This window comes from Lagenorhynchus albirostris, chromosome 9, assembly GCF_949774975.1.
Source record: "Lagenorhynchus albirostris chromosome 9, mLagAlb1.1, whole genome shotgun sequence".
In the NCBI taxonomy this organism is placed as follows: Eukaryota; Metazoa; Chordata; class Mammalia; order Artiodactyla; family Delphinidae; genus Lagenorhynchus; species Lagenorhynchus albirostris.
Genome location: NC_083103.1, coordinates 15,334,415 through 15,359,975, shown reverse-complemented (window position 1 = coordinate 15,359,975; position 25,561 = coordinate 15,334,415). Strand labels below are relative to the sequence as shown.

General features: G+C 55.2%; 1 protein-coding gene across 1 annotated transcript in view; it reads left to right on the top strand.

Moving 5' to 3' along the window:
• Positions 1-725: 725 nt before the first annotated feature.
• The window catches only part of CD82 (CD82 molecule), a 52,516-nt gene continuing 27,680 nt past the window's right edge, over positions 726-25,561 (top strand). Inside the window, exon 1 of the mRNA XM_060159350.1 lies at positions 726-1,257. The gene's annotated coding sequence lies outside the window, so the exon portion shown is untranslated. The remainder of the gene's footprint in view (positions 1,258-25,561) is intronic.

Below are 25,561 nucleotides of genomic sequence, written 5' to 3'. Positions count from 1 at the left end.
CAGGGATGGACCAGCAGCCCCTGCTGCCCCCCAGCTCATCACCCCATGCCTTCTCCCTTACCTCTGGCAGCCTGCTAGCACTGCCTCAGCAGACGGCTGGTCCGGGCTACTCCTCCAGGGGCCAGTCCAGGCAGGCTGGTGCAGCATCAGGCCTTGTGATTCACGGCCTGGGACTGGGTCCTGCTCACCAACCTTGTGAGACTCAGAGGCCGTGACTTCCCTTCTCTAAGCCTCAAGTTGCTCATTGGCAACATGGGCGCAACATCTGCACAGAGTTGTGCAAACTCAACGGCCAGTACTTTTAAAGTACTTTTCTAAGCCACAGCTTGGCACACAGCCTGGCCCCTGGCGAAAGTTCAATCAGTGGTAGCTGTTAGTATTTTCAAAAAGTGCCTGGGCCCAAGCCACCTCCTGGTAGAGGCCCGGACTTGGAACGCCAACCGCTCCCACGCCGTTCCCCGGTTGCACCCGGATACACCCGCCCCGGAATGCCAGCGTGGGGATCCGGAGGCCTGCCTGCCTCGGGTAGGGTTGCCAGTGTAGGGCAGGGCAAGATTAGGGAGGCGGTGAAGCGAGGAAGGGGCGTTCCTGGGGAGAGGCCTCAAGCTAGGAGGGCCGGGGGCGGGGATAAGCCCGGAGGAGAGGGAGTCGGAGGCGGGGGTGGTGGGAGGGCCTAGGGAAGTGGCCAGCGGCCTGGGAGGAGCGTGGGAAGGCTGAGGGAGGCCGAGGAGGGGCGGGACCATTAGGAAGCGCTGGGAGTGAGGTTTCCCACCCGGCAGGGCTGAGGCTCATGCCCACCCAGACAAGGCTTTATCCGGGCAGGGCCCGGGGCCTGGAGGGGCGCAGAAGACCCGGCCGAGGAGGCAGGCCCAGGGAAGGCCCCATCCACAGGGTGAAGTTGGGCCGTAGCGGGGCGGGGCGAGGGGCGTAGTTCCATCCCCCGCAGGACCCGGGCCGGGGCTGGCCGGTTAGAGCAGGGAGGCCGTAGCGGACAGAGCCCGATCCGGCTGGAAGCCAGTCAACATTCCTTCAGGGTCTGGGGGCGGGGCTGGCGGGCCCAAGTCAGGAGGCCGAGGGGGTGTGTCTGGGGCGTGGCCTCCGGAGGGCGGGGCCTGGCCGAAGCCTCTGCGTTCCCCGACGACTGCCGGGAGGGGGACGATCGAGCTACTGAACCCAGGGCTGCGCAGTCGGACGCTGACTGGGGCGCGAGCGGGCGACGCCAGGCTTGCAGCGCGGAGCAAAAAGTAGAGCCAGCAGGTGAGAAGGGGGTCGGGGGAGGCCTGCCGGCAACCACGAGCAAAGTTAGTTTTCGTCCCCACTTCCAGAGGCCGCTCGGGCAGTTTTCTCGCAACAAGTGACAGGTCGGGCCAAGAAGGCAGCTGGTGGGTGAGAAGGAGCTTAATTAAGTTCCCAAGTCCTGACCCCGAGTTCTCCGGCTCCTCCGTGCTCCAGCTGTGTGAGCCCGGGCGCGTCCTCCGACCTTGCCCAGGACCTCTCGGGTTCCAGTAAAAGGAGGAGGTTGGACTAGGTGGACTCCGTGTTCTTACTGCCCTTTCTCACTGAAACCCCGGAAGGTGAGGCTGGCAGGTGAGAGCGGACTCAACAGGTATTCGGATTGCGTCGCCCAGACTACAGTTTGTCTCCCTGCAGAGTGACTCTGAGCAAAGCGAACTCTCTGCGAGCGTGAAGCGAATTGCTTTAAAGGTCACACTAGTTCCTCGCATGGGACTTGAACCCACAGGCCTGGGAACCGGGGGCAGAGCCGGGGGTGGGGGGTGGGGGTGGGGGTGGGGTGGGTGCCCAAGTCAGGGAGGTTTCAGCCTCCCCTTCCCCCCAGCTCTGAGAGCCTAGTGAGACTTGGGGTGGGAAACTCAGCAGGGCATTTGTCCCCCTCCCAGGGCTTTTCCAAGTGAGCTGGCTTGGGAGGCCCCTGGCGGAAACTAGGGGACAAGTTCTTATCCGGGTGAGTGGGGAAGACAAGGGAAAACCCCGCAAACATTGGGCCCAGAGTCAAGCCCAGAGCCGGGGCTCTTGCTGCATGCCCAGGGTCCCTTCCTTGGGCTGGAGGTTTCTGTCCCTGGTGGCGGTAGGTGCTCTGTGCCAGGGGCCATAGTAGTTGGGCAGCCTAGTTCAGTGGTCAAGGACTTGGGACCAAATTTGGATTCCACTCCCCCTTCAAACTTCAGTTTCCTCATCTGTTAAATGGGGGTAGTGATGGTACTCAACGGTAGTAGTGAGGACTTAATAGAATAACGTGTGTATAGTGCTTAGCAAGGCGCCAGGCACCCAGTGAGGCCTCATTGTATGACAGCTGCTCTGATGTGGATGGGCAGGTGATAGACTGGCTTCCTGCCTGGGAATGAGACTGTTTTTGGAGGGCTGGCTGCAGCTCCTCTTGACCTTGTGAGAGCCAAAACTTGCCACCTGCCACCAGCATCACTTTGTCCATTTTGGGGTTGGGGAATGTGTCATCTGGACCAAAGAGTAGCTGAGTTTTCAGTAATATTGCTTGCAGTTGTTAGGTGTCCCATTAAATAAACCTCCAAATGTTTACTTAGCACCTACTATATATTAGAAGGAGCTAGGTGATACAGAGGTGAACTAGCCTCTGGGTTCTGCCCTCATTTTGAGCTGCTGACAGTGAGGTCCCCATCCCCACCATGCCTCTGCTGGAGAGGATAACTCACACCCAGAGCTCAAGGCCAGATGAGGTCTCATGGGTTTGTACTGGTCTGGTGGCCAGAATCCAGCTCTTCCATTGCATGCTTGGCTCAGGGTGGCGGTGAGGGCCAGTGTGGGCACCTTTTATCTGTTTGATCAGGGTTGGGCACTGAAGGTGGCTGGCTCCCTGCATCTCCTGGGGAGATGAGCCCTACACTGTGGAACCAGCTGGAAAACACTATGGGACAGTGTTGGACTGAGGGCTGTGCTATGTGGAGGAAACAGCTTGTGTATGTATGGGAGGGTGGTGCTCAGGGCAGGTGAGACACGGGAGAAAGGGAGGTAGTGAGACTTGAACAGGACTTTCTGCCTGGGATCCCAAGTCCTGGTTGGGCTTGGATCAACTTGGGGCCCCAGACTCCCCTCTCCAAGCATTTGAGTGGCTTAAGATTAGAGTTTGGTCTGGTGGGGAGGGAGAGGGGTCAGTAGGTGTTGCCTTGTGAGGGGGGCAGGGAGGAGATGTTCATTTCAAACAGTGCTTAGTAAACATCTACTGGAAAGTCCTCCTACCACCCCTCCACCCCATGTGATGAATGACGGACGATGACACACTGACCCCATCCTTAGTTGCTTACCATGTGGTGAGGAACTTAGACAAGGGGACTGTGATAGGAGATAGATGAAGGGTCAGAGGGATCTTTAGGAAAGCTTCATGGAGGAAGTGGAGTTTTGGGTGGGCCCTAAAGATGGCAAAGGTTTCAGTAGCCACAGCAAATATAGTGTTTTGGGAAGAGGAGGATGCCGAGGGGAAGGCAAGGAGGTCAGTGTGTTCAGGGGTTTTTTTTTTTTTTCAACCTTGTTTGAAAGTAGCCCACATACTATATAGCAGACACTATGAGCACAGCTCGGTACTTTTACAACCACCAAGACCAGGGTTCAGATCCGATGGGAAAGGGAACCAGAGGGTTCAGGGGATTTTTAGGAAACTGCTAGATGGATCAGTCTGGCTGAAGAGCTGGGACTGTGCAGGGATGCGAAGGGGGAATGGTCGGTTGGATCAACTTGTAGAGGACCTTGAATGCCAAGGTGAGATGTTTGGATTTGATTTGTAGAAAGTGAGGGCCGCTGAAGGTTTCTGAGCAGGGGAGTGACATAGTCAGGGTGGCACTTTTGGAAAGATAGTCTTGCCAGATGCTCTGGGGTGCAGGACCCAGTGGTCAAGGGATAACGAACCGATGGCTGTGATGATGGAGAAGCAGGGGCCTGGGGGGCTTTGGGGATGTCTGCAGCTGGGGGATAGGAAAGACACTGTTGGAGGGGAGGGGGAGCAAGTGTCCCAGTGGGTGCCCTTTGTTTCTTTCGATCCCCCATGGAGCCTAGACCCTGGTGCATAGCGGGTGCTCAAGAAGGTGGCTGGATTGGGTGGGTAGAGGCACTGGGGAGGGTGACAAGTGCTACAGAGTGATAGAGAGGGAGCCGCCCAAGAAGGCTCTGTGTTTGCCCATGAAGGGGAGGCCTCTGGGCCAAGTGAAGGGAACTTGAGCCAGTCAGCAGGGGCTGGGGGGGCGGGAGAGCAGGGCGGCTGGAAAGAGGTACCTGCAGCTCTTCCCTCTCAGTCCCAGCCCAGGGAAGGCCAGGGTGAGAGGTTAGCCAGCGGGGGCACAAAGTTCCCACATGCGGCAGGGGGGTGGATTTTGGGTTCCTCCAGGGCTCCTCTGAAGTTTCTGCAATGTGGGGCAGTCCCCTCTCTCTATGGCCTCAGACTTTTGAACCACTTCCTGGAAGCGCCTCACCCCCTTCTCTTACCCTCCAACCCTGGGGATGCAGCCCCTGTTCACCCTGAGGACCAGACAGCCCCTCCTGGCCCAGGGCAGAGCAGCCCCAAGCCCCGAGCCTTCCTTTCGATTTCGAGCATCTGGGGCCAGCGGACACCCCCTGGTTTGGGCTCAGCTTTGACCCTCTGCTCCAATTCTTTAAACCCGCTTCCTCCACCCCACGGGAAACTCAGGGGGCGGTTATGATTTCACGGAAGAATCAAACAGTCAGGAGTTGGCTGTGTGAGAGGCGGGCGGGAGGGAAGAGCCTGGGCCCCTGTGTGCGACAGGCCGGGGCCAGGGTTGGGGGTCCGGTTTAATCTCAGCAGGAACTGCCCTGCCCACCAGCTTCCCCTCCTCTAAGCCTGGATCTGAGGGGCCGGGAGGGAAGCCTGGAGGTAAACATTGGCCGAGCTCCATGCTACACTTGCTTCCCTCTTCCCTTCGGCCCCTGATGCTGCCTGTGAGGAGGCCAGCCACAGGCCCAGGGCCTCTGTGACGGCCCCGCTGGTGTCTGGGGGCTGTCTGGTTCCTGACTCACCCCTGGGGTTCCCCCTACACTGTGGTTTTCCTGTCAGCAGCTGATACACTCTGTGCTGACATGGAGACGCAGCTGAGGTGAGGGAAGAGGCCTGTCTTCTGGTTCTTAGAGTTAGTTCCAGCTCTTCTGTTTACAGGCTGTGTGACCTTTCATGAGTTCCTTCTCCTCTCTGGGCTTTCCTTCCCTCCTCTGCTAATGGCCTGTTCTTTACTTGGCTCTCAGGGGATTCTGTAACCTGGACTCTGTCGTTTGTAAAGTAGGGCACATGTGAGTGCACACACACCACACACACACACACATACAACACAGGGTCTCAATACAGAGTGGAACTGGACAATTCCACCTCCTAACCTTGCCTGCCCCCCACCTGAAGCACCCTTGTCTACCTTCTGCCTGTCCACAGATTAGGGAGATGGGACAGCATGGTGGTGAAGAGTTGGACTTGGAGCAAACTCTTGGCCCTGACCATTCCTAGCTATCTGACCCTTTCTGAGCCTCAGTTTCTGAATCTCTAAATTGGGGATAATAATGGTAACTACTTCATAGGGTGACGTGAGGATAAAACAAAAAAGTGCATGTGTTGGGGCTTCCATGGTGGCGCAGTGGTTGAGAGTCCGCCTGCCGATGCAGGAGACACGGGTTCGTGCCCCGAGCCAGGAAGATCCCACATGCCGCGGAGCGGCTGGGCCCGTGAGCCATGGCCGCTGAGCCTGCGCATCCGGAGCCTGTGCTCCGCAACGGGAGAGGCCACAACAGTGAGAGGCCCGCGTACTGCAAAAAAAAACAGTGCATGTGAAGCGCTTTGCAATTTTCTACCTACACATGGTGTATCCTCCATGAATGAGGGCTGCTGCTGCCCTTATTTTCTTCACCTGGCCAGTCTTCAAGGCTTATACTAGGCTGCTTCTCAGGCCCCCAGAGACATTCCCCAGAGCACCAGCCTTCCGTATGGGCCCTCTGTGCCTCTCCAGCGTGTGTGTACGTGCTCCAAGACACCAGTCATTTCCACCTGCGTGGTGCTCTTCCTGGGGGTGGCTGGGTCTCCCCACCGTGACTCTGAGCTTCCTGAGGGGAAGTAGGTCTGAACGTCAGTGGCAGACTTTCTCCAAACCCCCTCCTTTCCCTTCCCCTCTTTCCTCTGCGCTTGCCTACACTGAGTACTTGCCTCTTTGCTGCTGTTTGGTGGCATATGGAGTATCTCTGTGAACCCTCCCAGCCAGGGACTGCCCCATCCATCTCTGCGTCCTGACTCCTGGTACAAGGCCTGGCCCACAGCGGGCACGCAGGAAATGTTGGTTGAATGAATAAGTGATTTTCCTCAGGGTGGCCCAGTAGGACCCAGTTCAGAGCCAGATCCTCGGTGGCTCCTTTTGGCAAAGGCGGAGCCGGGAAGCAGGGCCTGGATGCCCCTGCCTTGCCCTTCAGGCCTGCCCGTCCCGTGCCTGCAACCGGGGTCCAGGGAGGTGGGAATGGTGTGGCTGGCCTGGGATTTCTTCAGCCCGGGCTCCGGCTTCCCTCATGAGGGCCAGCCTTTCCCCTCCTGAGAGGGGAAGAGCCCAACTTCCTCCAGCCCCAGCCTTGTGGGAGCCACTCTGGCCCTTAGTGAAGCCCGACTCAGCCAGAAAAGGCACGTTCAAGTCAGCAGTTATTTGTGGAAGGTGTTCCTGCCCCGTGAGGCGTGGGCGCAGGGCTGGGGGATGGGAGGATGCCCTCCAGGAGGCCCACCCCTGACATTATCCCTGGAGACCACCAGGTGGGCAGCTCTGGGGGGCCCCGCCACTCTCTCCTCTGGCTTCTTTCCTGGAAGTGGGAGCTTCTGCCTTTCTTTGGGCCCCACCCCTGACTTTCCCTTCTGTGTCAAGAGGTGATCTGGGGTGGGAGTTCCTGAAGATTCTGGACCTAGGCTCATAGGACCCATGCAGAAAAGTGGACGAAGTGCCGGAAGCTGGGCATTAGGAAGCGTGGGTTCGGCTCCTGGCTCTGCTGTGACGTTGCAGAGTGAGCTGCTCCAGGGGAGTGACCTCCTAGGCCAGTTTGCTTACTCCTCAGGCAGAAATGCTCCGGAAGCCTGCCTGGGGTCCAGCTGGCCCTGGCCCAGGAGAGTGGAGGACGAACCATAGGCAATGTCGTGGACTCTGGAATCAAACTGCCCAGGGATGCTCATTTCTGCCTCTGCTCTTTACCTGCTGGGTGAGACCTTAGGCAAGTGTCTTAACCCCTCTGTACATCAGTTTCAGCATCTAACATGGAGTTGGTTATAACACTTACTTCATAGGGTTGTTTGAAAATGATACGAATCAGCGTACGTGAAGCATCTGTGAGATGTGCCTGGCACACAGTGAGTGCTTTATATGGACCAGATGTTTTGGATAGCGTTGCTATTATTAATAGGAAGCAGGATTTAAGTCTTTGGGGGCAGTCTTTGGTGAATGGCTTGAGTCTGGGAATTTGGAGACCTGGGTTCTGATCCCAGCTCATCCTTTACTTGCCATGTGACCTTGGGCAAGTTGCAGCCCTTTTTGGGCTGCAAAACTCTATTATCCTGCATTTGCTGCACTTGGCTATTGTGAGACAGGCACATGTGATATCACAGTGCGGAGCTGCAGGGTTTTATTCAGGGAAAGGACTTCTGGGTGCCCAGCCTGTTCTCCTGCCCTGAGACAGCCACAGTAGGTGGGCAGGTGTCCACACTGTCACAACGACAGGGCAGCCCCCCGCAATGGCACTCAACGAGGCTAAAAAGTAGGTGAAACATTTAAATATACACATAATGGGATTATCTAGATCATATTACAGCCTTTTTTTTTTTTACTTTTCCCCATTTTCTGAATCTTCTGCAGTAAGCCCATATTATTTTTATGCTCCAGAAAGAAAGAAAGAACACACTTATACAATAAAGCTATCAAAAAACGTACTATAAATATTTAAACAAAATGCATTATATGAATGTGGGATCATATTGAAGTTGTTGTTGTTGTTAACAAATCATATTTATTTCAAAAGGGGGTCGGGTGTTGGTTTGAAGTGAATGTCAATTTGTCAAGCCTCAGAAGACTGAGGGAGTGTCTTTGGAGGGAGACAAGAGTCAGATTCTGAATGGGATCATAATCCTGCTTCCATTGTGGTGGACACACCCCAAAGTGCCGCCTGGTGTTTAGAAAGCTTTTCAACAGTCCTTGACGCCGACGGGCTTACTTTCTCCACGCGTAAAATGGGGATAATAATAATACATAATTCAGAGCGGTGCTGTGAAGGTTAAAGGAGCTTCACACTTGTTTAAGTTGTGAGGGAAGCCCTCTTCTTCTGAATTTGGAACCAAGTGAAAAGAACAGTCGACAAAGATGGAGCTCCAAAGGAAGCCCCGAGAACGTGGCTTTAGATCCAGTCCCCAGAGGACTGGCTAACCGTCTGCCCTGGAACTGGCAGAGTTCCGGTCCGGTCACAGGCAACTCTGAACAGGGGCCAGCCTCCCTGCAGGGGCTGGTATTATGCAGAGGAGCAGCCCGGAATGGACGCTGCCTGCGGGCAGCCGCCGAGCGTGCCCGGTACGTCTCCCAGATGAACCAATCAGATAACCCACTGCTGGGGTCCTGGCCTGAAGTGAAGAAGTGGGTGGAGCGAGGCCAGAGGTGTTCTCCCTGTAGAGGTCCCTCCTCAGGGAAACAAGTGGAGAGAGAAATATGTGTTCCTCCTCATAAGTACAAGGCGCTTCCAGCGATGCCTGGTAGGCAAACACTCAATGTTAATTTGACGTTGCTAACAATAATGGTAGCAATGAGTAATTCTACTACTGAAGTTGGAAAATTACTCTCCCACCCACTGTCTTAGGATATGGAACATTAGAATGTTGTTGCAACGGGACATGATGAGACGTCCTCATTTATAAAGGAAATAGAAACTCAGTGGGGCTGGGGGATGACAGATTTGTCTGAGATCCCACCGCAAATGAGTGGGTGGCTAGCTAGGCCCTGGGTCACTGACGGTCACGTAAGCAAGTCACCTCCCTGACGCTTTGACCTCTCTGAACTCACAGCAGAGGAGTAACTGCGGCAGGAGGCTGTGTCATTCAGGGGCTCTCAAATGCCCCTCTGATCCCCTCTCTCACCAATTTCGGTGAGGATTAAATGAGATAATGGCTCTGGGTAACATGCTTAGTGGTGGGCCCAGCACGTAAAACTCCTTCCATACAAGCCAGAGGTTGATTAGGGTGATAGGATGAACGAACGCTGCGCCTTCCACCCCTTTGAGGAAATGACAGAGTCCTCCTCCCCAAAGACCGAGGTCCCCGGTCTGCAGTAAAGGAGCTTTCCAGGGCCGTTTGGAGATCTGGGGGTCAGGAGGGCCTTAGGCCTCTATGGGCCTGGTCCTCTATAAGACAGTCTGAGCCCAGCCTCAACCTGGGTGCTTTTGATTTAGCATGAGGGCAAAGATGGAGCCTCGTGACTAGAGTCACAAGATCGTAGTCTTGTGAGCAGCATTACAGTTCATTGAGTCAACCTACCTACTCAGTCCGATCCCACGGACAACATTCAGCCTTTGCTCGCACACCTCAAGGCTTGGAGAGCTCACTACCCTTCATGTCTGGACATATCTGACTCTTAAAAAATATTGTGTAGAATTTGAACAAACCCACTCTCCCTTAACTTGTTGGTCCTGATCATGCTTTGGGGACCACTTGGGGACCAGGTGGAGTACGAAGGCTCTCTGGGTGTGGGGGAGGGTAACCAGACCTCCCTTGTAGCGCCCCGCCCCACCCTCAGGCCAGAAAGAGACATTTCTGTCAACTTTCTGTTGTTGTTTATTTTGCTAATTTTTATTGGAGCATAGTTGATTTACAATGTTGTGTTAGTGAATTAGTTATACACATACCCACTCTTTTTTAGATTCTTTCGCCATTTTGGTCATTACAGAGTGTTGAGCACTGTTCCCTGTGCAATACAGTAGGTTCCTGTGAGTTATCTATTTTATACATTGTAGTGTGTGTATGTCAATCCCAATCCATTTCTGTCAACTTTTTTAAAAAGCCTTCATCTCTACCTGAACCAATGGACCCTTTAAAAAAAGGCCCATTGAAGACATAGTTTTGTGGGAAAAGTTGGAGGGTGAAGAACAGATGCAAAGGAGGAAATAACCGCTCAGAGATGTCCTGTGAACAGTTTGGTGTTCTCACACACACACACACACACACACACACACACACACACACACACACACACGATTGGGATCATACCCTATGAACCACTTCCTGTGCTGCCACTTTTAGGTTAACATTGTAGAGGGAGGATTTTTCCACGTTATTCAATATTCTTCCACAGCGTGTTTCCCGGCTCCCTAGTATCATACCACGTGGATCTGCCGTGACCCAGTTAAGCATTCCCCTGCTGTTGCACACTTAGGCTGTTTAGAATTTTTCATTAGTACCCACATTGCTATAGTGACCAGCTGGTCCGTACGTCTGTTTTGTTCTCAACTTTAATGATCTTCACAGACTGAATTCTTCGAAGTGGCTGTCGAAGTGGTTTTTAAACTCAAGGTCCAAGGACCAGATTCTTGGGAGAAAGCCCTTTCCCTGATACGCACCAGCGTGTACCCGCGCATGTCGCTCCAGCTCTCCTGGGGCGAGAGGCACTGTCCGTCCCTCTGTGCTGATTAGCAAGCTCACGGAGGGAAGGGGGCAGGCTCTTGGGGCGTGTGTGGGTGCACAGGAGTCAGACAGAAAGAGAAAGACAGATATGGAGGAGCTGTTCCTCCTCCACTGTAGTCTGACTTTGGACCCTCCTCCTCTCCGGGAGCCTGCGGTGTCATTAACTAATTATGGGATCTTTACTCTTTAATGACCTCTCTCCATGGTGACTCCTTCCTCCCCAACAGCCTTCTGGGAGCCAGGGAAAGTGAGATGAGTCGGTAGGAGGAGGTTTCTCTGGAGTAGGGCTGGGGGGGTCATGGGCTGGCGCAGTGGTTCTCAAACCGTGATATACCTCAGAGTCTCCTGGAGGGTTTGTTAAAGCACAGATCATACCCCCAGAGTTTCTGGTTCCATTGGTCTGGGGCGCAGCCTAGGAATGTGTGTTGCTAACATGTTCCCAGGAGATGCTGCTGCTCTGGGTGTGGGACCACACTTTGAGAACCAATGGAGTAGTGGATTGGGGCAGGGGAGGCTGTGTAGTGAATTTCAGCTCCTGGGGCTACTGCCCGTAGGAACCTTGCCTTGTTTAATAAAGGCTTGGGTGAGATCTGAACTCACCTTCCCCCTACCCCCACTTCATCACCCCTTCTCCAGTATGCACTCTCCAGTAGCCATGTGCAAGAGGATAAGATGATTACCACCATCCCCATTTTACAGAAAGGAAAACTGAGGCTCTGACAGACGATCTGATAGATCCAGGGATGCTCTGAAAGCCGGCAGGAGCGCTAATACAGGACCCCTGGCCTTGTCACCTCTCCCTGCTCCTCCTGAATCTCATTCCCCACCCACCCCCCCCCCAACACACACACACACACTCTCTGGGCTTACCTCATGCAGGTGTGATGCAGGAGCAGAGGTGCCTTCCCTGAACCCTGTGCCTGCCCTGGGGGACTCCAAGTGAGGGGGCTGGGAAGGCAGGTTCCCCATCATCTCTGAGCCAGGGTCTTGCTCTACTTTTTACCCCCACTAACCATTCAGCAACGTGATCTTCTTCTGAGATCCAGTGTTCTCCAGCCAGTTCATGTTCCCAGTTATTGTTCTGGGCCACTTTTCCGGGAGGCTAGAAACTTTCTCTGGTTGAGCCTGGGCACTGTGTGGTGGGCACAGCAGAGGGAGGGGAGAGAACCCTCACCTGTTGAGCATCTGATGTGTGCCAGGCCCGGCCCTGGGCACTTTGCAGCCGTGATGTCAGGTCATCCTCCCAGCAGCACCCTCCCCCCAGCAGAGGTTATCATCAGCCCCCATTTACAGATGAGGGAACTGAGGCTGCCAGGGCTGAAATGACTTGCCCAACGTCACAGCTGAAGGAGGCAGAGCTGGGCTTTCAGTTCCAAACTCCAAGGCTGGGCCCCCTGGTCTGGAGTGGCAGCGGATCCGGACGGAAGGAGCTGGGATGTGGGGGACTCAGCCTGTGCTCCACCACCATCCCTGCAAAGAGGGTCAGCCCGAGGGGCAGGGCTCCCCTGGGACGCAGGGTCTTGCAGTGGGAGGACCCTGGCCCAGCCACCAGGAGACCCAGTTCAAATCATACTTCATTCACCTCAGAATGATACCTTATGCTTTATAGCTTTTAGCAGTGGACATTTTCTCACGTACTTACTCCTGCAAGCCTCCCAGCACCTTATGAAATAGGCAGGGAGGGTATTATTACTGAGCCCATTTTACAGATCACGACAGAGGCTGTGAGTGAGTTGCCCAGGATCCTACAGCTGAGGAGGGGATAGAGCCAGGACTTGAATCTGTGTTGTCTTTGCTCCCCGTCCTGAGGCTGGTCCGTCCCCCCAAGCTGCATCCTCAGTAAGGAGGGAGAACTCTGGGCTCCTCTATTCTCAGCTCAGGATTGTGGATCCCAGGGCTCTTAGTTGGGGTGGTAGCTCTTGGGTGCCAGGGGCCCAGGACCCCGGGAAAGGCTGGCCGGAGATCCTCACTCTGGGCCAGAAACCTTGGGGAAGGAAGATAGGGTGGTCCAGGCTGCCCCTGTTACCGGTTCCTGCCCAGACCCGGACATTTGAGGTCCCTGGTGGGAAGGGGGGTCTGGCCACGGTCCCCCTCCCACCTCAGCTCCTGGTTGCTCTGAGGACTGTGCCTGCCCTCCAGATACACGATACAGAATTTTCCAGCCTCTCAGGCCTCGGTGCCCCTGCCCTGTGGTTCAGCCTGAATGCCCTCAGCTCATCCCTTATCTCCTGATCTGCATCTTCCTTGTCCCTCCAGACCCAGTTCTAGCCGCCTTCTTTCCTGTGGCCAAGCCAACTCAACTGTCTTGGGTTCTGTCCAATGAGTAAACTGGCTAACAGGGTTAGATAACTCACCAGGGTGGCCATGAGAGCAGGGACTGTGGTTCCATTGGGCCCAAGCCCTGGGGGGGTCTGCCAGGCTGGCAGGGCTCAGGGCGCTGGGTCTGCCTGGGCTGGGGACAGCTGAGTCCCTCAGGGTTAGCCTCAGACCTGTGACTCATACTTTGGCCCCCCTCCCCCCCGCCCCACCCGAGCAAGGCACTTCTCTTCTCTAACCACTGGCTTCTTTATAAAAATAAGAAAGCTGTCTTCCTCACCAACCACTGTGAGGCTGGCGTGAGATGCAATATGCAAAGCACCTGCCGCTGAGGTCTCGTGGGTTCCAGGTGCTCGGGAAGTGCAGCTCCCTCCCCTTGCCTGCAGTCAGCTTGGGTTTCATTCCTCCTCCACCCACCCAATCCCCTGGGATGGGTGTCTGGTTGGGCATTGGTGTCAGGCCTGAACTCTATCTTCTCTAGCTGGGAGGTATTCGAGGCAGATAACAGGGGAAGGATTGGGCAGAGGGACAGAATTAGCTCCAAACAGGCTCTGCCAGCCTCACGTTGTGAGCCTGGGCACAGTACCTCCAGAGCCTCAGTTTCCAGGTCTGTGGAGGGGGCATACGCCTGTGACCTGTGTTCTCAGGGTCACACAGGGCTTCCTGGGAGAGCTGGAGGAGTGGGGGTGGGAATCCAGGTGACCTGAAGTGCTGCGTGCTCCCTCGCAGGAGCCTGGAGTCCGGCCAGTCCCAGTTCATTTCCATGTCCGCTTTCCTGCTGCGGCACAGACAGCCCCCTTTCCCTCTGGCCACCTGGAGGCTCACCAGGCTGCTGTGCTCTTGGCTCTGGGCCTGGCGTACGGGGTCACCATCCGTCTGGACTCGTTTCTTCCTGTGCAGCTCAGGGAGCCGGCCCAGGCCTGAAGGCCTGCCTGACTCAAGGTCCCTGTGCTGAGAACTCTCAGAACCCCACCCCTGGCCCCTGGGGCTCACTGGGGGCACAGGCCCCTTCCAGTAGGACCAAGCCCCTTGCCTTTCCGTTTCTGTCTGCACACACCGCTCCTACCTCTCTATGGCCTGGAACCTTCTCACGGTGGTAATAATCACCATGGTTCCCTTTGTTGTGCTGGAGCATTCTGATTATCAAGCCTGTCTCCTCCCTGTAAGGTAGGAGTGAGTTGCTGTCATCCCAGAGAGGGGAGAGGACTTTTCACAGCCCGCAGTGGGGACTCACGACCTCTCTGCCCAGCCCCATCCCCCAGCCCTCAGTGGAGGCAGGCCCCTGGAGTTGGGAGTGGGAAGTGGGTTGAGAGAAGGCGAGGGTGGCGGAGTCCTAGGTCTCCAGGGTTGCAGGGGCAGTATCCCTGCTTCTGGGGCTGGCGTAGGGACCGTCCCCATTGCTGAGGGGGGGAAGTTGAGGTTTAAGGGAGAGGAATGAGATAGTGAGGACCTGGCTGGGCTTTGCTCTTTCCTCCCCAGGGCTTGAGTTGGGGGGATTCCATGGGGCTGTGTGGGACCTGGGTGCTCATTGTGCCTTAGGCGCTGCGGGCTGAGGTCAAGTCCCTCGCCCTGCCGCAGCTCCCGTAGGGCCTGGGAGTTGCTCCAGCACCTTTCTGGTGATGAGGACCCAGCCTGCTCACGAGTCTCCGGAGGGGTGCGTGCGTGCGTGCGTGCGTGCGTGCGCGCGTGCGCGTGCGCGCGTGTGTGTGTGTGTGTGACGGGGTGGGTGTGTTTGTCCAGGCACCACTTGGCGCTCCCAGAATCTGGGGGAGGCCAAGGCTAAGAAGAATGGTCCGGGGAAGGGATGGGCCATTGTTGCCGACTGGGGGCGGAGGGTGGTGAGCGCCCCGGTGGGCTGCAGGGCAGAGCTGGGCTGGCTCCCAGGGTGGGGTCCTGCCTGGGCCAGCGAGGCCTGCGCGCCAGGTGACCTTTTGCTTCAGGCCCCCCCGGGGGCTTCCCGTGGAGACCAGAGAGGGCCTGAGGTCTGTGGGCGGGAGCGCTGGCTGCACGGGAGGCTCCCTTCACCTGGGATCTGTCTGTCCTTCTCTGCCTGCCATTCTCTGTCTCTCCTCCCTCATCTCTGCCTCTGCCTCTCTCACTCTCCCCTGCCTCTCTTTTTACCTGCCCCACAGCCAATGCCCCCTTCAGTCTCCCATGCCTCTGAAGCCAGAGCATCTCCGGAGGGTGTAGCAGGTGTTGAGGCCCAAGGCCACCCTGGCTGAGCCCAGTCTAGGGGAGCTGGAGCCGTCCCAGCCCCGCTCCTTAGCAATCCCTGAGGACCCAAGAGGCCCAGGGAGCCCTGGACAGGGATCCCTGACAGGCTGTGCTGGTCTCCTCTGTGACCCGCTTTCCTGCCCCAACTGCCAGGTGTCCGGGCGGGTTAAATGGCCGCCGCCCTGCCTGGGAACTTGGGGCTTGGGCTCTGCCTGCCATGTGGGAGGTGCAGCCCTTCCTCCCAGCCCCGGAGGGCCTGGACCCCTGCAGCTGACTGTGGAAATGGGGCCCCCGGGCCACGCCTTGCTGGAGCCAGGTGCCCGCCACGGGGAGGACTGGCCGTGCTGGAGTCCGGGCCCTGTGTCTGGAGTGAGTGCCCTGGGTGCTCTGAGGCCCTCAGGATATGAGAGGGAGAGGCCTGAGAGCTGGTCTCAGAAACAGGGAGGGACGGACAGAGGGAAAGGCTGGAGGAGGCCACCAGCAGAGAGAGGGACAGGTACAGAGGGGAAGAGACTGGGGAGGCGGAGGGACTGAAGGACAGAGTGGGGAGGGCCCAGAGGCCCTGCAGTGCCCCCTCCTCCCCTGGCCGAGTGGCCTCTAGCTGGGTCTCAGGTGGAAGACCCCCTCTACCCCCTACCCTGCACCTCCAAATTCTTGGAGTTACAGACCTGCCCTTGCCCTCCTCGCTCTCCATCTTTTCTGTGTTTTCCCCCCAGGACCTATGAGAGAAAACGTACCTGTGTATACCTGTGTGTGCAGCACTTTGCCTTTACTGTGTCTCACTCACCTCCCTCTCTGTCTGTCTCTCTCTCGTCAAATGTCCCCAAAGCCAAAATAGCTCTTAAGCCTAGAAAGGTGCTGAGAAGTACAGCTTGGGAAGTAGGAAGTATTAGCCCATTTTACAGATGAGGGAACTGAGGCTCAGAAAAGTTAAGTGACAGTGATGGGTAGACAGAGCCAGGGTTTGAACCCACATCCGTCCGATGCCCACCCTAACTACTCATGCCAAGATGATTGGGGCTGCCAGATGGTGCTCCATGAGCGTCTGTGCAGGAGGATGCTCTGGGAAGGCTGCTCGGAGGAGGTGGCATCTCAGGGGCCCCATCTCTTCCTTCCTGAACCCAGGGTCTGGAGGGTGTGTGCTGTGACTGCTGCCATGTGAGGTCCCTGATTAGAGCCCCCCTCCTTCTCCCTAATCACCCTGCCACCCTGCGGAGGGCCCACACCCAGCTCCCAGCCTCCCCACACCCAGCTCCCAGCCTCCATCTCCGCAGCCCTGACCCAGAGGGTAACCCTTTGTTAGCCACCTGTGCCCAGCTGGCCAGGCCCCGGGATGGGTGTGTGAGCTGGTCCCGGATGCCTAGTGCCTTCCCAGCGTGTCTTCAGTTGGCTGGGTCTGGAGGCTGTGTTGTGAAACCCAGTTAATGTAGGTTGGGCCTTGGTGAGGTTATTTTAATTACGTATCATTTATAACTTCATTTCTGCAGGCAGTGCAGCATGACAGTAATGCTCAGGGGCTCTAGGTCAGGTTTTGGGGTTCAGCTCCCAGCCCTGTGGTCTGTGTAACCATGGGCAAGTCCCTTCACCCTGAGTCTCAGTTTCTTCAACTGTGAAATGGGGTTAAAAGCAGTGCTTACCTCATAGGGTCATTGCAAGGACAAAGTAAGCCACGTGAAGTGCTTAGCACAATCTCTGGCAAATAGTAACTGTAAAAACATTGACTTTTGTTATTATCGAATACTGAGGGCTGTGTTCTGAAGAGCCCATCCTGTCCCACAGAGGAAGAGCTGGAGTCGAATACTGAGGGCTGTGTTCTGAAGGGCCCATCCTGTCCCACAGAGGAAGAGCTGGAGGCTGGGTAGAATCCCCGTGCTGCTTTACGATGATGCTGGTGTGTAATTGCTTAGTCTCCTGTCTCTGCCTTCTCCAGACTGAGCACTCCCTGAGGGCAGGGATGGGTTTCATCCATCCACTTCCTGTGTCCAGCTCCGGCCCAGCCAGAGTTGGGGGGGGTCAAAGAACTGCATTGATTCAGGATGGAAACTGAGCAGAGATGGCCTCTTGGGAGCCCTCTGGGAGGGCAGCCCCTCAGGCCTTCTGACCCATGAGCGGTTCTGACCCCCTTGAGGTCGCCTCTGAGGGTTAGGCCTGGGTTCACTCACATCCTGGTGGTTCAGACTGGCCCTCTGCACCCACCACTGCCATAGCTGGCTGGTGTAGGGTAAGAGTTCCACAGCCCCTGTGTGCTTGTTACACCTGCAGACACCTGGCCCCATTCCTGGGTACTCTGATTCCATGGGCTTTGATGCTGGGTGACCCCGTGTGAGAAGGCTTGGCAGTAAGGAGCAGTATCACAAAGCAGGTAGGACGTTGGACTCCAGAGTCAGAGGGTCTGGAGGACAAAGTTCAGCTCGGCCACTGTCCTCCATGTGACTGGAGCAAGCGCCACCTCCTTCCTGAGCCCCAGATGCCCAGCTTGTAAAACAGAGATGATGAAGCCATGCTCTCCACATGGCGGGGGATGTGGGGTTAAACAAGATAAGATCCGTGAGGCACCGTTCACATGGGGATGCTTTCATTAACATTCATTTCATCAGTCCTCCCTCTGCCTGACATCTATTTTCAAGTTCTTGGGTGACGATAACTTTCCGGGGTCAGTTTGTAGGAATCTTTGTGTGTCCCACATCTCAAGGGAGAGTCTCTATGCCTACCCTCCTCCTGCCACGTAAGGAAGGGACTCTTTGCCTAACATGACCTCTTCTCAGAGACTCCTGCCTCTGTCATGCTTACTTGCTAGGCTTTGGCAAGCCGATTCCACCATCTTCCTGGACAAGCCTTGATATCCCTATTTTACAGATAAAGACACTGAGGCTCGGTGGGGTAGGCAGCTTGCCAAGGATTACACAGCTCTGTGAAATGGGATTAGCATGTAGGTCTCTCTCAATTCAAAGTCCATACTGTGAACTGGTTCATTATTCTCCCTCCCACCATGGGGCTGGGGAGGGGTCCTCAGAAGGTAGTTGACCCCTGAGAGCCCACCTGGGAATCTGGGTCTTCTTGTTAGGGCCCCTGGACTGTGGGGCTCCTGGGCAGCCTCTCATATAGTCCTAAATATCTGTCTAACTTAGGGCTTCCCAACTGATGTACCTGAATGGCTGGTTATCTCCTCAGCCCTGGGAACAGAGCTCTGGGTGGGTCACCTCAGACCAGGCCCAGTGTTGTCTGTCCACATCAGGGTGCTGAACAAATATGTTTACTTCTCTACGTGTATCATGATGTGAAACACGTTGGGAAGTACTGACGGCTCTAACCAGTCCCCTCCCTGCCCTGTACAAATACACTCCCCAGAAGGGGGGGGGATTCGTGGTCCTCTCTGGGCCTCAGTCTCTTCATCTTACAAGTGGAGACTGAAGTAGGTGATGTCCAAGGCCTTTCTAGCACCGTGAATCTGAGTGTACAAGCCTTAGAACCCGGGGTTGAGAGGGAGCAGGGTTTGCATGGGGCCCAAGCAGCCTGCAAAAAATAGGAAGGGGAGCCATGGAGAGGGAGAGGTCAGAGACTATGGCTCAACCTCAACTTGAACCTTTGGCTGCATTGGGCCAGGTGGGGAAGCTGCAGGTTTCAAAGTGTCTGCTCTCCCCAAAACTGCACCCTCTGTCAGAGTGGCCCCTTCTTCACGCTGAAAGCCCTCTGGTCTCATTGCTTGGGTTTCAGAGAAAAGCAAGGAAGGACCACATCTGTTGGCCTCATCAGCCAGTGAAGGAACAGTGTGGCCAGGATTGGTGGGGCCGATCTTTTCCTTCCTGACGGAAGCCAAGAGTCAGGCCTCAGAACTGGGGTAAGATGGGGTGTCAGGCAAGCAGACTGAGGTGTGGCAGGGTGGAGCGGGCAGGCTCCACCATTGACCTAATTCACTTTGGCAGCAGGTGAAGAGAAAGGAGCTCTTGTCTCAGGTCAGACCTGAAGTTCAATCAGGGCTTAGCCACTTACTTGTGTGACCTTAGGCAAGTCACTGAACCTGAGTCTCAGTTTCTTCACCTGCTAAATAGGGGTAGTAATATCTCAGGGGGTTGTTACAGAGATTAAACGAGAGACAGTGGGAATGGCATTATACAAATGAAAAAGTGCTGTCACTCTACAGCCATAGTCTGGCCAGGGTGGCTGGTGGCCTGCATTCCTCTGCTACCCCTGGCCTCCTTCCCCCAAATGTCAGGGGTCAGTCCCAGCTTCAGGCTGTTAAGGTCCTCAGGAGAACAGGAGCCTGTCACACCGGCTCCTGGGATCATTGCTCCTTGGATTCAGCCCCTATAAGACCAACAGGAGGCCTTGGGCTCTAAAATCCTGCGATTCCTGGGGACGTCTGATCTGGATGTGTTTCTTCCGCCCCATGGTGTTGTTGGTGGTGGCATTTGCTCACTTGCATTGTGAGCAGCTGACAGTGCCCCCAGAGCTCTTTATTTGCCCCATCTCAGTCCCCCAACAACCCTACGAGACAGGGGATCCTGCTAGTATCCCCATGTTAGAGGTGAGACGTTGGCCTCAGAGAGAGGTTCAGTAACTCCCTTGCTTAAGGTCACACAGGAGGAAGCAGAGCTGGGATTCAAACCTAAGTCTTGAAGGGAATGTGAGATCCTAATCGTGCTTTATGGCCTCCTGATTTTCTGGTTGCCAGGGTAAGAGCTTTTTTTTTTTTTTTTTTTTTTTAATTTATGTTTGGCTGCGTTCGGTCTTTCATTGCTGCACGCGCGGGCTTTCTCTAGTTGCGGCGAGCAGGGGCTACTCTTTGTTGTGGTGTGTGGGCTTCTCATTGCGGTGGCTTCTCTTGTTGCGGAGCACCACGGGCTCTAGGTGCACAGGCTTCAGTAGTTGTGGCACGCAGGCTCAGTAGTTGTAGCTTGCGGGCTCTAGAGAGCAGCCTTAGTAGTTGTGGCGTATGGGCTTAGTTGCTCCGCGGCATGTGGGATCTTCCCGGACCAGGGCTCGAACCCGTGGCCCCTGCATTGGCAGGCAGATTCTTAACCACTGTGCCACCAGGGAGGTCCCGGGTAACAGCTTTTTATTTTTATTTTTCTGTTTTAACAACAAGGGGAAAAGGTAAGACCCAAGATGGAAAAATAAGGTAGTAGGAAGGTCAAAAAGCCAGCCCCTGGAGTCAGCATGGGTTTCAGGAAACACATCACCTGTCACACATGAAAACAAACACAGCCACCTGTGACCAGTCTCTTTTCACGGGCAATCGGGACAAAGTCCAGAGAACTGCAGAGCTGGGTGGCCAAGAACCAGCTTGCAGGTGGAGTGTCTGCTGACAGGCAGGTTTCCAGAGTAGAACAGCCAGGCCAGGCTTTCTCACTCCACTTTCCATCCAAGCTGACTGAGCTCCCACGGGATCAGTTGTCTGACTCACCAAACTGGCTGGACGTCCAGGTCTCAGGCAGGCCCCTGAGGCACAGCCCGGAGGCTTAGGGACAGAGGCCCCCCCACCCTGTGGAGGGCAGAGGCCTCCTTCCTTGGGGGCCCAGCCCTGCCCTGTTTCACCCCACCCCCCTGCCTGAGAGCAGCAGTAGTTACTCTCTGGCATAGAAGCCTCCAGGCTGGGCATGTATCTGGAGGCTGGATCTAGGCCCCCAGAGGGCTTCAGACTGTTGGTCATGAAATCAACAACTTCCGGATAATAATCATCGTCATCGTAATTGGTGGCTTTTACTTGACACTTACTGGGTGCCAGGCATTTTATGGATACTAACTCGTGTAAGCCTCACCATAGCCCATTATTAAGTCCATTTTACAAGTGGGAAAGTTGAGGCAGAGGGGTGAAGCGATTGCCCAAAGCCACACAGCTGGTAAGATGTGGCAGATTTGGCATCTTCAGGCGGAGAGAGTGGGAGGGAGGAGGGGGCCAGGGGGCCAGCATGGATCGAGCCCTGCTGGGTGCTAGCCTGATTACAGTTCACCTTCACACCTGTGAGGGGTGGGTGGGTTTAGTCTCCCCATTCACTGATAAGGAGGCAGCTCTGTAGGTTACGTGGCCCGTATGGAGCAGATCCAGGGGTGGGAACCAAGGGCTGCTGTGTGACTCTGAGTCCAGTTCTCCTTCAATCTCTATACGGAAGGCCTGGTGAGCTGGGGCAGGACAGCAGATGGAAAGAGAAAAGCCTGGACCAGGAATCTGCAGGTCCTCCACTGTGTGTGCAGCCCTGATTTTGCTCTGTGACCTGTGGTCTCCTGCTTTCTCTGGCCCCTCTGAGAAAGGCAATGATCTCAAAAGTCTTCTGCACAGTGGATATCGCTCTCTGATGAAGGATGCGGGGAATGTGCCTTCAGGAAGTGGAGGATGGAGTAGCGGTCCAGGAAGCTTCATGTGAGATTCTCCCCGGCCAGGACCTGCTGCACCAGGGACCCCAGGCCTTCCTGCATCCCACTCAGAGCAGAGGGACCAGGCCATGCTGGGTCTCAATACATGAGAATCCCCTGGGAAGCTTAAAAAAAGAAAACCCTATGCCCAGGCTGCACCCCAGGCCAATTAAAGCAGGATCTCAGGGGCTTGGGGCAGGGGATTGGCGGGGCAGGCACCAGCACGTTTTAGAGCTCTCCGGATAATTCTAATGTATGGCCAAGACTGGGGGCCACTGCTCTCAAGCAACTGGGAGACGGGGAAAGTAAGTCCTGGCTTTCCAGGGTTAGTGGCCCCCTGAAACTGGATGAACGCGTGCGCCTGCCTGTCTTCATGCATCTTTATAGAGAGAGGGTTCACGGCTTCTATCGGGCGTTTCTGACCCAAAGGAGATTAAAATCCAGTCCTGGGAGGAAGCAACCCCTCCCCACAAGCCAATGATGTCATTTTTAAGGCCCAGAATCCTCCAGTTGCAGGATCAAAGTTGGTTTTTCTTATCTCCTCTAAGAAACCTTTCCTGACCTCCCCAGACTCCCCTTTCTGTTCCTTCTTCCTGCAAATACACATCCAGGGGTTACTACGTGCTAGGCACTGTCCTAGGCCCTGGGGTACGGGGCAAGTGAGACAGACGCAGCCCCTCCCCTGAAGGAACCATATTCTCATGGGGGCTCCGGATACCCCAGTGGACCAGTAGGATGACTGCAATGAGCAGGGTCATGTGACAGGCTCAGGTGTCAAAGCCGCTGTTCCTTACAGTTCTCAGGGAAGCCCCCATACCCGAGTCTGATGACTTGCGTAGGGCAAGGACAGGCGGCTGTGCATGGGCATATTTTGGTTCTAACACGCAGCTGGAGTTGAGGCCCGCTGTATAGATCAGGTGTTCGGGTAGGGCCTCTGGGAGGAGTAGCTCAGTCTACTTACAGGAAGGGAAGGAGCCAGCCAGGGGCTTTGGGGGAAGATGCTCCTGGCAGAGGAACCGTGAGGGCAAAGGCGCTCAGGTGGGCAGGGGCCTGGTGTACAGAACAATAAGAAAGAGCGGCCTTAGGGATGAAGGTGGGATGGGGAGGACGGAGGTGCTGAGGACCGAGGAGGGGCAGGGCCAACCAGGCAGGGCCCCGCTGGCCACATAAGAGTCTGGATTTTATAGCAAAGTGTCAGCTACATCGCCATTGGAGGGTTGCAGGCAAGGGAGTGACAAGATCTAGTTAGCATTTTTCAAAGAGCCCTCCCTGCAGTGTGCATAACAGCTTGACAAGGGCAGGAGTGGAGCCTGTGGCCAATCAGGGAGCTGCACTGGTCCAGGGGGAGGTGAGGCATGGGGCCGGGAGAGGTGGTGGATTGGAAGAGACGCATATGGGCTGTGGGATGAGGGGAATGAGGAAGAGACCTGAGCATGGCCCTCAGGTGCTGGGTCTGAGCCAGCTGGTAGGTCGAAGGGCCATGCATCTCCTCGCCTCCTTTGAATCCTGCAGCACTTAGAGTCCAGGAGCCCTGGCCCCCAAGGGACTCTCAAGGGCCTAATGTGTATTCCACGTGATGTTAGGCTGTTGAGTGAAAGATGGTTTTAAGTCAGCAGTGTTTACTGCCAGGTGTCTTGGAGACACTAAGTGTCTCATGTACAGTGACTCGGGGAGAATTGGCACTCCACAAACTTGGTGACAGAAAAGACTCTTGTTCTTAAGGGCGTGTCTTCTAGGACTTGTGTTTGGAAGAACTACTGTGGAAAATGCTGCTGCTCTGGTCCCAGCCTGTTGTTTGACCGTTGAGGAGGCAGGTCTGGGACGGGGGGTGGGGAGGTCCGGGGACAGTCCGGGGACAGTCACCTGTGCTGGGTCTCAAACAGCACGTCCCATCAGAGCAGGCGCCGAGCACGAACCCTGGACTTGAGGGGCTGCACCACCGCACCACTTGGTTTCCCCAAGGCTATTCAGGGACACCCAGGTTCTGGGGTCAGGCTGGAGGGCTCCTCACCCAACCTCAAGTGAAGGATAAACCAACCTCCTACTCTGCAGTGGTGGACTCACAGAGCCCCAACACAGACAAGAGGTTCTCTTAAAGAAGGGGATCTTCCCCAGGGGCTCCGGGGAAGGCGAGGGAGCCTTGCTTGTGGGCCCTGGCATGCAGAGGTGGCTCAGGGTGCTCACCCTACACATCCCCCACCCCACCCCTTGGGGGAAGACAGAAGAAGGCTGAAAAGAGAGTCTCAGCTGATTTAGGGGCAGTGGAGCTCAGACTCCCTTTGTGTGACTGAGTACTTGAAAGTCTTGGTGTTCTATGTGGAAGTTCCTTCCCCTCCCCTTCACCTCTCCATCTATCCACCCAGCCATCCCTCCACTCATCCCTCCTTCCATCCACCCATCCCTCCATCCCCCATCTATCTCTTCATCCATGTACTCATCCCTCCTTCTCTCCCTCCATCCCTTCCTCCATCCATGCATCTAGTCTTTCATTCAGCAAATTTGTTGGGAGCCTACTTTGACCTCGTAAATAATACATAGTCTCTCCCCTCAAGCTATCACAGTCCACGGGGGAGACGGGCAAGTAAGTAGAAAATTACTGTACAGCATCATGAGTTATAATAGTAACCTCCACTTATTGAAAACCTACTCCATGCCAGGCATTTACCCACATTATCTAATTTAATCTCTGGGCAAATCTGCCAAAAAGGTTTTATTTTCCTCTTCTCACAGATAAGTTAGTTGGGATTCAGAGAGGTTAAGTCACTTGTCCAAGGTCACACAGCTAGGAGGTGATAGAACATCATTCAAACCCAGGCAGTTTGATGCCAGAGCCCATCGCAGGAACTGCTCTAGTATCCAGTGCCATTGGAAGGAAGCAGAGGGGGAGGGCTCCTAACCAGCATATGTGTTGGTGGGGAGCGTGTGGCCCTGATGGTGGTGACAAGGGTGGCTGGAGTAGGAGGTGTCCTGGAGGAGGTGGATGTCTGGGGTCTGTATTAAAGGATGAGCAGGAGTTAGTAAAATATTAGTAGCATAATAATTCCATTGTATAAACTGATTTGGCATAAAATTATATATTTGGTCAATTTAAATTGGAGTTGCTTAGAAATGGTCAGTTTACCTGTATAGAGTATAACATAAAATCAGCACCTCCTTCCTACTGCTCACAGAGCTGTCAGTGCCTGTTCCAGAATTTTCCAAATAAGATGTACTTGCATCTCGTTCCCTTGTTTTGTGGCTTTCCAGACATCCTCACAGGAAAGCATGGGCAGACCTTCTAGTGTTTCTGCAAAGCACAATATTGGGAGACTCTCTCTTCGTTTAGTTTCACGAGCAAGTGAAACGCTCACCCTTCACTCCTTCCACAAGTGCCGATAAAGACGCTTACCCAGCTCCAGCTCACCCAGCCCCGACTGTGCGAGGCGCTGATCTCACTTTTCTTTATAACAGGGGGTTCAGTTGGGAAACGAGGCCCTGTGAGTCCTTTCTCTGTGGCTGTGCGTTGGCAGAGCTAGGATTCGAACCTTTGTCTATTCGATTCCTGCCGCCCAGCTCGTTCTCCCCGAAGATCCTGAGCTAATGGCAGTCCTGATCCTTGCCACCTTTTACAGACACTTGTGTGTGTGCCATGTGATCCTCTGCCCCAGGGGCCTGCAAACTTCTTCCATAAAGGGCCAGGCAGTAAATGTTTTAGGCTTTGCGGGGCAGTGGCCTCTTGTCATAACCGGCCCACGCTGCCGTTGCCTGTGACAGCAGCTGTGGACAATACAGCTGGGTGCCAATACAACTGAACTTATTTATTTTAATTTTCCGTGTTACAAAATAGTCTTTTTATTTTTTCCCATCTATTGAAAAATGAAAAATCTGTTCTTAGCTTGCAAGCCGTACAGAATAGAGGCGGTGGGTTGGATTTGATCCACAGGCCCCACCTGGCTAATCCCTGCCCTATACCAACCCTTATTCTTATTGTTGTGGATGAGGAAACAGGTTCAGGCCTCTCAGGGTGGGCGGGCAGAGCTA